This window comes from Neopelma chrysocephalum, unplaced genomic scaffold (genome assembly GCF_003984885.1).
Source record: "Neopelma chrysocephalum unplaced genomic scaffold, ASM398488v2 Primary Assembly neopelma1_303, whole genome shotgun sequence".
Lineage (NCBI taxonomy): Eukaryota > Metazoa > Chordata > Aves > Passeriformes > Pipridae > Neopelma > Neopelma chrysocephalum.
In genome coordinates this window covers 370,672-383,739 of record NW_020897965.1, presented here as the reverse complement: position 1 = coordinate 383,739, position 13,068 = coordinate 370,672, and the positions used below count along the sequence as shown (strand labels likewise).

The 13,068-nt window shown below is 39.4% G+C and overlaps 1 protein-coding gene across 13 annotated transcripts in view; it reads right to left on the bottom strand.

The window, feature by feature from the left end:
* KCNIP1 (potassium voltage-gated channel interacting protein 1) overlaps positions 1 to 13,068 on the bottom strand; it is a 443,767-nt gene that overhangs the window by 65,243 nt on the left and 365,456 nt on the right. Inside the window, exon 1 of one of the 13 annotated variants that reach the window (XM_027705021.1) lies at positions 3,060 to 3,080. The exons of 11 other annotated variants lie outside the window; for them this stretch is intronic. The gene's annotated coding sequence lies outside the window, so the exon portion shown is untranslated. Of the gene's footprint in view, positions 1 to 198; positions 356 to 3,059; positions 3,081 to 13,068 lie in introns of those variants that run through there. One more of the 13 variants, XM_027705018.1, reaches the window with a different exon arrangement.

Sequence of the window (13,068 nt, the reverse complement as noted above, 5' to 3'; positions counted from 1 at the left end):
CAAGCAGAGCACAGGGCAGAGCTGAAGGCCCTGCTGCCCAAGCAGAGACAGGGCAGAGCTGAAGGAAAGGCCCTGCTGCCCACACAGACACAGGGCAGAGCTGAAGGCCGTAGCTGGGCTGTCGGTCAGGGCAGACTTGCCTGGTAGCCCGACCACCCCACAGCCCTGCAGCCTGTGACTGGCTACAGCACAACTCACTCTGGCCTGGAAAGCACCCACAGGATATCCTGCCTGGGAGGGAAAACTGAACTCTATAAATACACGAGGCTCCACATGGTCTCCCTCTCTCTCTCTCCTTCCCTCTGGTCTCTCCTGCAACATGAACCACGTGAGTCAGTAACCATTTCTTCCTCTTCTCCTCTTCTCTTTTCCTTCTCTTGTGTGTAACTTAAAACAATGAACTGTGTTTTACTAAAGCTGGTATATGGATTGTTTTAGTGGGTGTTTCCTGTGGAATGGGTCTTTGTGCTGAATGTTTTAGCAAAATGCTTTTTACTTGGTTGTATTTTACACCTGTAAAAACCTTTTGCCAAAATATCTTATTTTTCTCATTAAACTAAAAAGAATTTCTCTTAGAGAAGAGTGTGTGACTCTTTCTCTGGGTGCTAATTAGAGGTTATAATGAACCAAAAGGCTTTTAAAAAGTCTTAAATAAAAATGTAACCACTCTGGGCAGTTTATAGCTAAATCCAGAGCACAACACCAGGTTCTTATTGAATTAGGTATATGAGAATGAGGATGAACAGGTAGGTTTAAGCCCCACAAAGACGTACAAGAACATAAGTTCTCATCACAGAAAATTGAAACAGGACAAACCACAGGTTAAAAGCAAAATTAATCTTACTTAACTGATGTCATACCCAGTTATTTGACATAACTGCATTTATTATTTACAGTTTCTACAATGACTAGTATCTTGCCTTTCCAATGCATGTCGACTTGCTGATAACTGCTAAGATGCTCCTTATGAACGTATCTTTTGCTTATTCCTTTCATTCCTATTTTGCTTATTGGTAAAGCAAAATCTCCTGAGGGATAAAACCAGTGAAAGCATCCAACCTACATATGCTCTACTACTCTCATACTCCCTCCTCCCTGATGGCTCTTCTGACATCAGACAAAGCAAAATAATATGGAGCTGGTTGTTGGGGGGTTTCACTAGAATTATGTGAATTTACTGGAGTCTCCAGGCACTTTATAATTTTACAGATCTGTTAGTTGGAAGGAATATCAGATACAGCTACTGCAACCTGCTGCCCAGAGTAAGACCTGCCTCATTGCCACCACAGCACATGCCAGACTAGTCAAGACCCGTCAAGACTTGTCTTGAGGGCAACAGAATCCAAGTAATCAAGAAAAGACAGTAAAAAAATTGTTTTGGAAGTCCAGAAAGTTTGCAGGAACAGTCATGAATTTGGAGAAGGAAGAGGAATTCCAGGAAGCCTGGCCTTCACAAGCAGTTTGCATCCCTCTTGAACAGACACCAGAAGACATTGAGTGCCATAAGATAAATCTCTGCTGGTGACACCTGTGCCAAGTAGATGAACAGCAACTCATTTATTTGCCTCATTGAAGGTCTAGGTAGTAATTGAAGGCATGCACTAAAGAGCATGATTACATTTCCTATCACTCCACTACAGTAACAAGTGTGATTTAGTCAACCATACAGTCATCATAACTCCAGTGGCCTCCAATCAAGACATCCCCCGTATTTACCCATTACGCTTTACTTTTCAGTGGTGAACTGAAGAATCAGTATGCTTACTGCATTTTTAACACACTCTAGTGGCATATTAAACTGTGCTTTCATTTTCACATAAGAATAATACAAAGTATTGCCCAGTAAAGATCATCTCATACATTTTTCTTAGTTAGAACAGGCCTAAACCCTGAAAAACACTCTTCACTTGAAGAATACTGTTCTTCCCTTGTTACATTAAACCATGTTTTCTCACCACTTTTCATGCTGTCCTGGATTTCTTATTTTTAAGTGACCTTAAGGAATGAACACATGCACAAAACATTCTAAATAAGCCTGTATTTCTTTCACTTACTGAACTGTTATTACTCTTGTATTTAAATATTCTTTCTGGCATTTAATCTTCTTTTAGACATCTATGCATTAGTTGCACTTAGGTGTTTATTTTATCATTGGTAATTTGTAGTCCTGTACACCCAGCTTGAAAAATTTAATTTAATTAGTTATTTGCATAATTATACTGCAAAAGATAGTGCCACAAAAATAGGGTTACTAGAAGGAGATCAGAGTAATACATTCATGAAAGTATTATGAAACTGTATAAAACTAACTGTATTTTAGATACATCACAGTGAATTATGAAATAGTACCACACTATTTCAGATACATCATGGACTCAAATCACACCATTCCGAAAATCTTTGAAAACCTGTACAAAGAAGCAAAACTCTTAGCAAACAAAAAGGCCAATTTATAAAGCCAGTGCCTGAAGTAAAACTTTCTAAAGTAGTTTGTAAAATATAACATAGTCAATAAAACCCGAAAAAGCAGTTTATGCTTTAGAACAAGTAAAATATGTGTAAAGAGAACTTTTAGAGGGCTCTCTGGAAAGGGGGATGGTTTTGGTTTTGCCAGCACAGCTCCCACTCTTAGATGCATGGCAGCAGTTCCATATAACTTGCTCAGTAGCAAAGTCAGCTCTCAGTTTACCAGACCGACCCTGATTTATGAATTACAGTTTAACTGCTCCTCTAGTGGCAGCACTATTTAAATTCTGCTTCTTGACACAGGAAGGCTGACATTCATGGAAACAAAGCACATGAAGAGCTGCAATACAGGTGCACATGACCGAAACTATACTTAGGATGTTAAAGCTAAGCAGCAGCCTTAGATACTCAAACTCCTTTGTGCCTCTTCCCTTAGGTATATCCAAAAATGTTCTATTACCAACCAAGCTGGATGTTGGTGATGGAGCCAGCATCCTTGCTCACTCCCACATTGCTGCTACCAGTCAGGTAGCAGGGGAGAATACAAGGAAAAGAGCATATATAGGCCAGGTGGGAACAGGGCTTGGAACAACCTGGTCTAGTGGAAAGTGTCCCTCCACGTGGCAACCAAACAAGATGAAATTTAACGTCACTTCCAACCCAAACCATTCTATGATATATTCTTTGTACAGGAGAACTGGAAGGACAACAAAGCAAAGAGTCAAACTCTGAGATAAACCCTTCAAGAAAATCAGAAGATCAGGAAGAAAAGTAAAATACTCAAAATATACCAAAAGATGTTTCACATGTGTGGAAAAAATCAGTAAGGAAAATAAAGGTGCCAGGGGTATCCTGCAAGCATATTTACATTCTGAATTTAAGCTTAAATTCAAGGGCAAAAGCAAACTGAAGTAGATTTATGACTATAATGTCACATCTGGGAAAGGGCAACACAGGTAGAAGGATGATTTGTATACAGCACATCCCAGGTCTGTAAATATTCATATTTGGAGTACACTATGTATCATGCACACTTCAGCAGGTAGAATACTCCCTCAACAGTCCACAATCTTCCTGAATAATTATATGTATCACAGTTCCATTTCCATGATTAAGATGATACCAGAAGTACAGTGGGGTGAGAGGAGGTAATTTCTTCAATGGCCTTCAACATGCGAAACTCAAAGTCTAACTTTTTTCCCAAAAAAGTGTAAGACATTTGAGAGTGAGCTCTTTAAGTATAGAAAAACCTTCCAGAAGATTTATTGCGAGGAGATGAGGGTTTTTGTCACTTAAGAAAGCTTTCCAGCCTGGAAAGAGGCATCTTTCCCAGAGACAGCTTTAGATGTTTTCTCCTCCTGCATTCCAGAGGAGCTCTCCCCGGTATGAGAAAAGATAAGTTCTTGCAGACCCCACAGTGTGGGGGCCAGGGATGATAAAAGACCTGAGAAGAAGAGAGGGTGTGTCTTTCCCAGGCCAGTGCAGTTTTGTGTCAAAATGTTAAGTGTTCTTGGGTTTTGGAGATAAATGCTGCTAAATCCTTCAGTTGCCTGGTATTTTAGGGGTAACTGTGCATAATCTTCCCTTGCAAGCTCCTTGATAAGAGAAACATTCATCTGCATGAAAGTTTTTTGATCTTATTGCAAAGGCACTTATCCTCTGAAGGAAAAGAATTACACACCTGTTAGGCTAATCCCAGTACCAAATGGGACAAAACCAGGTTCCAGAAACAGGGACAGAGTTCAGTGTATTTTAGAAGTGTTGGACCAGGGGACTGGAGGGTTTCTGCCAATGTCTGCAGAATAACAGCAATTCCATAGACTCCTACCCCAGAGGTTTTCCAGGAACAGCTACCATACTGTAGCACAAAACTGACATTGGTGCCATGAGCCAAGAAGTTTACTCTGTGTGTCTAAATACATACATATGATTATGTTGACCATGTGATGAGTTTTTATCATTTGCACTATGACATTTCTTAAAAAAATCAAATACGCAGTATGCAAAGTATGAAGATGAAAGGCCAAAACCCATTATGAACTGTGCGGGTCCAGTTCCACTGCCAATCCAAATTTTGGTTGGTTCAAGTGCAGGAAGATTATCGCTCTCACATTGCAACTGACTACCCAAAGAGCTTTTTAAGGAAAAGTTAATTAAATATGTCCTTATCAATTAACTAGATATTTTCTTAATGGTTTGTGGTACTCACTGGTGATTTTAATAAACCTTTGTCTCTACTTAAATATTCCTGTCAATTTGCTCATTGGAACCCTTCCTAACTAAAGAAAAAGAGTATGACAGAAGCTACTTTCCCCTTCCTCCCTGCAATTTCATTAAACTGAAGCTTATTAATTGCAAGGTACATTATCACAGAAAAAAGTGCAAAGCTTAATTACTATTATTAAACTAAATGTCATGGATGCATCAGTGGATGCTTGTGACTGCTCAAATACATCCTTGCTCAGGCCTTGAGGGTAACACACTTACATGAAATGAAAGGGTATTTCAGTTTGTCGGTACTTGTTCTGTTCAGAGTGCTTTCGGGCAAAGAACAAAACCAAAAATCTAGCAGTGATGCCAAATTATATCCAAAGGTATTGGAGATAACAGTTTAGTTAATGTAAAACATGAAACACTCTTCAGTACGTTAAAGAATGCTTGGCTGGATCTTTCTCTATCCTTAAGCATTTTACATTCACAGCAAGTAACTAATTACTATTAACTCTTTTGTTAATCATGCACTACAATAAACTTGGGTTTATATTAGATTTATCTTCCAGATACATTTTGAACAAAAGTACTTATATGAATTCTAGAGGTGTATCTCTAGATCTCTGCCATTTCCAGATAGAAAAAAAGATGTCACCCATCCAAACTCTTAACTCTCTACTCAATAAGGAACTACTGAGCTGTATCCCATTTCCATCTGGCCTTGAGAATTGAAGGATGCTTCCCTGCAGAAGAAGAAAAGCATGCAGGATAGCATTTGGGAAATGAAGGAAGGCAGAAATTCTTCAAATTCTGGCAAATCACGAAATCATTCCACCAGTTTAGGCTTCTTAGAGAGAACTACAGCACTTCGGTGAAGCAAATGTAACCATTTGAGCTACTATATAAAGGTTTAGTTTGCTTGAGGAAAGCTATGCTGAGAAAATATCCAGTTTTCTGTCCTCCATTCCCACTGTTTGGTGTAACATCTAATTGTCACCAAGGCAGCCTTTACAGACTGGCCATTGCCTACAACTGAATTGGAACAGAGGCTCTGCTGGCACCATTAGTGTCTTTCTGCCTAGTTTCACCATTTCAGCTGCACGGATTGCTTACAAGAGAGATTGCTTTTGCATTAAGAAAAAAGTGCATCTGTATCTTAAGGCATTGTGGAAAAACTTATACATCATGATTATGGTGTTTCTTTGGAAAAATACATGCATATATTTGTGAATATGTGAAGCTTTGTGAGCCTGGAAACTGTTTGCAAGACTCTCAAATCATCCAGTTCCACAAAGTGCACTAATCCTGTTTCAGTTGCTACCTCCAATATCATCAAAACAGGAAAGTGGAAAACCACTTGATTTCACACCCTAAGAACGTGGGCAGATTGGCATGGATTCTGCTAAATAGCTGTTCTAAACAGGAAGGAATTTTCTAGTGTTTAGTTTTTTGTCCAAGTTGCAAAGCTGCAATCTCTTGTGCTAACCTGCACAAAAATTCAATTATTGTGTATTTCTCCTGGATAGCAAGTAGGCAGTCTGGAGGTATAAGCACCAGTAAGCATTAATACCTAGGTTAGATTTCTTCAGACCTGCGTATAAACTATTTTCCAGTGGAAGATATATCCCTATCTATTTATATATATCTTCTTGAACCACAGACAGGTGTCTGCAGAGTCAGTTAAGAGAGAAATAGCATCTTCTCAATTAACATAATCTCAAGTCTACTAAAATTTCACTATTATAACTCTAAAAAGAGGTGAAGTTGGCATATTTATTCAATACATTCTGTTCAGTTTATACAGTAATTGTGCTCAGAGGGGTCATTAGACAGCACATAGACTTGGAAATGCCATACAACAGCTTTAAACTTCAAGTGTCAGCTGAGGATTCTGGTTATCACTTGTTTATGATGTTAACTGCATGGACATTAATTGACTTTAATGGCACAATGTCATTTCAGGCTTTGCTTTGGTCTCTGCTACAACTCCAAGGCACAGAGACAGGGCATTATCTGTGCCATAAAGCTGGCAAGCTTTTGTTTTGTGCTAACAAAAGCTGAACTGACAAATCTTAAACAGGGGCTGTACTTGAAAGGAAAGCTGCACCTTGCATTGTGATGAATTGCCAACACTGAGCTGGAGCCTAAATGGGACCAATTTCTTCAGTCCCTCTCTTGCTTGGTGTGCTGAAGGAAAAGGATGCAGACTCCCACATGCATGGCCAGGCAGCAGTGAAGCAGATCAACTCATTATGCTTTGTACCACAGACACACACAAATGAATCATCAGGGCACTGGAGGCCCCACTGCCACTTGGTGGGGGCTCGCTGCAGACACACGAGAGCTGGCAGTACACGACCTGGAGGGGAGGTGTGGGAAGTCCTTTTCTGCACACCTGCATTCTGCCTGACTGTCTATAAAACACACAATAGTTTGGCTTTGGTGGTAATGCCCTATTTCTATCATCTTTATTTTTCTCTTGGGCACATCTAAGTCAACGCTACTTTGATACTGGAACTTTTACTTTCTCATTGTTGTTCAGTCTTGCCTGGCTGAGGTGTTGCTGTGTTTCACCACTGTTATGGTACTCCTTAGTTACTGCTAGGTTACTCACATAAATGCTATTACTTGTGTTAAACAATAACTAATAGGTGGCCAGTGTCAGCCCTTGCTTGTTCCTAACATGCTACAGGGAGTCACAAAAAGAGAAAACATGGATGTTATCCCAAGACTTCAGAAACCTGGTTGCTGTGCTGGGGAGAAGTTTTGAAAACACAGCCAAGTCACAGACACCAAGATGCCCTGGTGTGTTTAGGGGCCCATCTGCCCTGAGCTCTGGCTTTGCTCCCCTTCCACAAGCAAGATGACGGCACTGCCTCAGAGGGCTCTCCACAGTCAGTGGGCTGAGTGCTGGGCAACACTAGGAAGTTACATTATTGGGGCACTAAGAGTCAAAGAGCAAGTGATAGAGCAGTGTGAAATGCATAAAATGGCAAATTGAAGCCATGAAACATCCATTGGTACCAATGTAGGCCTTAGGCCTAGAAAAAAACTTTAGGGAAGGCACATACCAACACTTGCATTTTCATAAAGAAATTAGTTACCGAAGAGGCCATCAGGGGAAGGTAGTTCCAGTAATGGGGAATTAACAAGTTGCTGTAATTAGCCAATTATCTTAGATATAATTCATTAAGAAGTTGCATGTTCTCATTTCATTAACTCCTCCTCCCAGCCTCCGCTTTCCAACTAATTCTCGTTGCAGAAAAGGGTGGGAGAAGTAAGACTCAGCAAGAGACATCTGGTGCAACTGCTGCACTGTCAAGTACAATGTAAAGCTGACCCACATCTCTCCTCCAAGGAAGAAAGCTGAAGGGACTCAGCAGCTGCAGGTTTGTCCAGAGCCAGCTGCCATTACGCAAAAGATGGGTAATTTTAAGTAGTAGTCTGACCACGATATTGAACTACTGATGAACTGGCTCAGATCAAGGCAACACCTGGCAGCACAAACCTCCATGCAGGGTAAATCTTGTGTATCAAAACACTCAGGATGCACTATCTAGAGTCATCTTAGAAAGTTCCTCCAAGACCCTGCTCTGCCAACACAGCATGTGCTCGACACATAGCAAAAATCAGCAAAGACAAAGGGGCAGGTACAGGAAGCCTTAAGTCACACCTTTCTATTTCCTATTGCTAGGTCTTTGCTCAAATATTAAATCCTGATATATTCAAAGAGTATAAGAGTAGCAGCTCTTCAGTTCTGCCTGAAAATTGATGGAAAAGGAGTGTTAAATTCTCTTTCACAGCAATTTTTTTTCTAAGTTATCAGCTCAGCTCTCTGCCTCCTTTCTTTTTTAGGATTAAAGAAAAGGAAAAAAACACATAAACTGGTTTTGCTTCCATTTCTGCTTACAAGTCAAGCCACAAAATCTGTCTTAACCTCTATCTGATCACAATGGAAACATTCACTAGCTGCTTTTGGAACTGGTACTGCAATTGGGGTTTCTTCTAGTATAGGATTATTTCTTGAGGAGCAAAGGTCTCCATTTCCCAGCTATAACAATGGAACTAAGTCCTGAGAGCCTTCCTTTTATAGTATGTCTGTGGATTTCTTTTCCAATTCTGGATGATATGGTTTGTACACAACATTGCTTAAATGAGCTTTAAGTTGTATAGTGCATTGAAATTTAGCAAATTACTAAGAAATGGGAGAAAATGCCCATACAACCTGTGTAATAAGCAAATAGCTGCAAAAGAAAGCAAATGGGCAAATTCTTTTGGTAGAAATTCAGATAGATATAAAGCAGTAGATAATTACCACTTCTACTATAGAGCTTTCACCTATAGTTTTGGAATATTTTACAAAGAAAACTCTAGTAAAGAAATCAAAAGAAAGCAAGGGAATATTTCCTAGAGCCCTGAATGGAAACAGGGCCAAAGGTCAGGTTTCCTGAGTTTTTGAAGAAGCTTAGTTTGGTACTCTGCCTTTTTACCTGAACTCCTTAATTCAACTTATTCAAGCTCTGGTACATACACAACATTGCCTTCCTTTTATCCCTGATTTTAATACCAGTTAATACTGTTTCAAATTACTTATTCACTAAAATCTATTTTTCTTTTGTTCAAAATTCACTGATTTGAAAACTCCACTATTCCTTGGCCCCTGTTGAATAGCCTTATCCTTTAGAAAACTTCAGAAGGGAGAAGAATATGCAGAGGAAGGAAAAAAAAAAGACAAAAGAAGGAAACAGGGGAAACTGGATGATAAATTGAGACTAAAAAGAAGAGAAACATTGGATAAAAGCCAATTATCCATGCCACATTTACCAGCAAAACTTATGTTGATTATTCCTCTAATCCTAAATAGAGATGCCTGCCTGTGTTACAAGAAATGTGTCAATTTACTGAACCAACCTTGAGAAAAAGTGCATTTCAAAGTCAGAGAAAAGTTAGAAATAGCCTTAATAAGCAGCTCCAAACCCAGGATGGATCTAAAGCATTTCTCTACATTCAAATACTTCTGGAGGTATGAGGAGTATAGCCTAACATAAGGTGCTCCTTGTCCAAATCTGCAGTTACCCATCACAAGTAATTCTGTTACCTTTGCAGGTGACACCAGGCACAGACAAAAAGAAGGCAGAGGTCAGCAGCAGGTTCTCCCAGCAGGATTTAATTTCAAGGAGTAATAAACTCATTTGAAATTCCGCTGAACAGTGATCATGCTTGGACTCAACACTGAGCAAGTCACAGCAGAGTGCAGCATTAAACCTTACAGGGCAGCTCTTGAGGCCCTTTGCTTTTACCCAAGCAAATACCCATGAAGCCATTCTGACTTTGCAGAGAGAAAAAACATGACAGTCAGGATGGGGAAAAACCAAACCAACAACAAAAAGCTCCACAGAAGTACTAAGGCTCTAAAAGTGTTGGAAGGAAAATAAACACTGAAGGGGAATCCAGTACTATATTTGTAGCTCATGACTGAGCATTTTGGTTTTTTGAAAAAATGCAAAACCCACCAGTTTTTCTCTGAACAGTAACAGGTTTAACTTCATTGGTAAGCTACTCATTTGAGTGAAAAAAGTAAACATAATTTGCAAATTCTATTTTCTCTTCAAAGGACTCTTTCAGAGCAAACTCGGATATAGTACAGGAAAATCATACAATAAGTGGATCAGCAGTAACACTTTCTTCAGCAGTAAGGACAAGTGAATGCTGCACTTTGTTTCAAGAATTGTCCCAACCCACATGACCCAGAGAGCAGGGAACAAGCTCACTTCGGTGCAGAGGAAGGCTGAGAGGGCCAACAGACACATCGGCAGAATAAAGGGATTTTTAAAAGACAATGTTTTGTACAAACTACTGGATATTATGTCTCCAATGGCTGTTTTCTTCCTCTGGAAGTAGCAGCAAGGGCAGTCACATTAACTGCGGGGTGGGCAAAATACCAAGGGACCGTTGAGGCACAATGAGGTACATGGATGAGCACAGGTGATTTTATGTCCCATCTCCAACATCCTCAGTCAGTTTTCTAACAATTAAGATACTGTTTAGGAGAGCTGTCATACTTTGTACCAAACGTATGAGACCAGGTATGCCTTTGGCATTAAAATTGCAGATTAAAATTGGAGGAAATTTGGAAAAACCCACTACTACTTGTAGATGTGCCTAGTAAGGTTTCTAGTGTCTGCTTTTTATTAAATAAGGATGTTTGAGAGAGAGAGAGAACACACATCAGGAGATCTTTGAAGTTACTTATAAAGATAATCCAATTGGGTATTCTCAGCACTGTTTCGAAAAGGTCTAAAAACTGGTCAGTGTTTATACTGATTCAGAATTTTCTGTCTCCCAAACTATCCACCTACCTTGAGACAGAACAGTTACTTCTGCTCTGACATTGATTACATCCATTCAATGCAGAAGTTCAATAACACATTTGGGAAAGAATAAGTCCCCTTTGGAATTCTCTTGCCTTCATTCCTGAACCTTGTGATGGGTTGGTTACCCTGCCTGGGAGGGAAAAGGAACGAGGTAGATCACCTGATTCATATTGTGCTAATGAGGTATTCCATACCATGGTACGTCAGCTCAGATATAAAAGAGACAAGAAGGAAGCAAGGCCTCTCTCTTCCCTTCCGGGTGGCTGTGTGGAATAGTCAGGCCGTTTCTTTGGAGGAGGAGAGCATTCTTGTGGGGAAGTAGTCTTTGTTGTTAGTTCTTCTCTGTGTGTATAGTGTGTATAGTTTTTTTCCTCTCTGTGTAAATATTAAACTGTCTCTCTTAGCAGGTTCGGTTTCGCAGGTTTTTTTCCTTTTCCCTCTTTCCTCCTCCCATCTCCTCCGAGGGGAGGCACAGGCCCGGTGGATGCCTGGCGTTCAGCCAAGGTAAACAATAATAACCTACATGTATTTTTGGGTACCCTCAATAAAAAAGTAGATTTAAACAGATTGAGTTATTTCCATAAAATCAGTCCAACATACTCTCCAAAGCCAGGGTTCTTCCAGAAGTCTAGATTGTAATCTATTCCACAGTTCAGTGTTTTTCAGCACTGAATTTACACTAGAGTTCCAGAAGCATGCTGTAAGGTCATATACATAACTATAAGCTGTTTATTTTAAACCACACTAAATACTGCTTAAGCAATAGGAATTTTAAGCCCACTTTACATTAAGCTGAACCCTTACCTAACACCAGGCAAACACAGTCTTTGTAGATAGACAAAGATATTTTAAGTCCCTTTCCAACAACACTTTTTGCTCACCAGCAAATAATAGAGACCTTGGAAAGCCATGTGTAAAAGACCTGTATATTATACCATCAGGATTTACTCAGTAATGCATAAGACAGAAAAGTTTTGTGCATCTCGGTTCTCAGAATTATGCTAGATCACTTCTCTAAGATCATTTGTAATCATCATCTGCAATGACAGCAATGCCTGCAGTGTTTCTCCTCCCAGGTCTTAATACAAGTAATTTCTCTCATGTTTTCCTATATCATCCTAGAAAAAAAGAAAAATTTGGTCTGTTCCAAGAAGAGAATCTTTCACCTGTTCATCCTATGCTAAATTCTCAGGCGACAATATTTTACTTCAGCAACTCATAGAACCATGAAATTCATGCTGGACTCTGAGTTATAATCAAGAGCATAAAAAGGCAGGTTACAAATATCCAAGGGTGATTAATGTTTCTGAAGTGATAAGCTCTGCAGAAGTAATTTGAAATACATAATTTCTCAGGAGAAAGCAACAATTTTAAAGTGACACAGGAAAAGGCAATCTATAACAATAAGGAGGCACTTACATTTGGTGGTCTACCCAGAAAACCATTTACAGAGAGGCACTCTGTAAGAGTTTTTCATTATTTATGTCCAGCATCAATACAAATGGACAATTAATTACCATATATTTGGAAAGCAATACTTCTTTTGCACAGTGAGTTTTTTAAAGTTCTACGTAGACAGAGAATAAAATAGCTGTAGCTGAAAAACTCAGTACAGCAGATTTAATAACCTTCACTTAGATACATTATAAAGCTATTAAATGCCTGCCATTCAGGTAATTATTGGAGGTATGCCATATATTTTACTATCTCCAGGCCAAGACATGAGGAAAAAGGGGAGGGGGGTAACAAAACAAAACAAAAACCAAAAACCAAACCAAACCAACCAACCAACCAAAAATAAAAACCATGAAGGAAAGTTAATGGATCCATCCAAGCAGCTCTTCTCAGTAATTATGCCTGACTGGCATATTGTCTGCTTCAAAGAACAGAAACCTGAAGTTTTATTAGTAACAAGAGATCTCAATTTTCTAATGAACTGAAAACAGAAGTACCACACATTTCACACTGTATCGTCTTGTCACACACAGTCCCTGTTTTCAAATTACTCTCTGAAGGA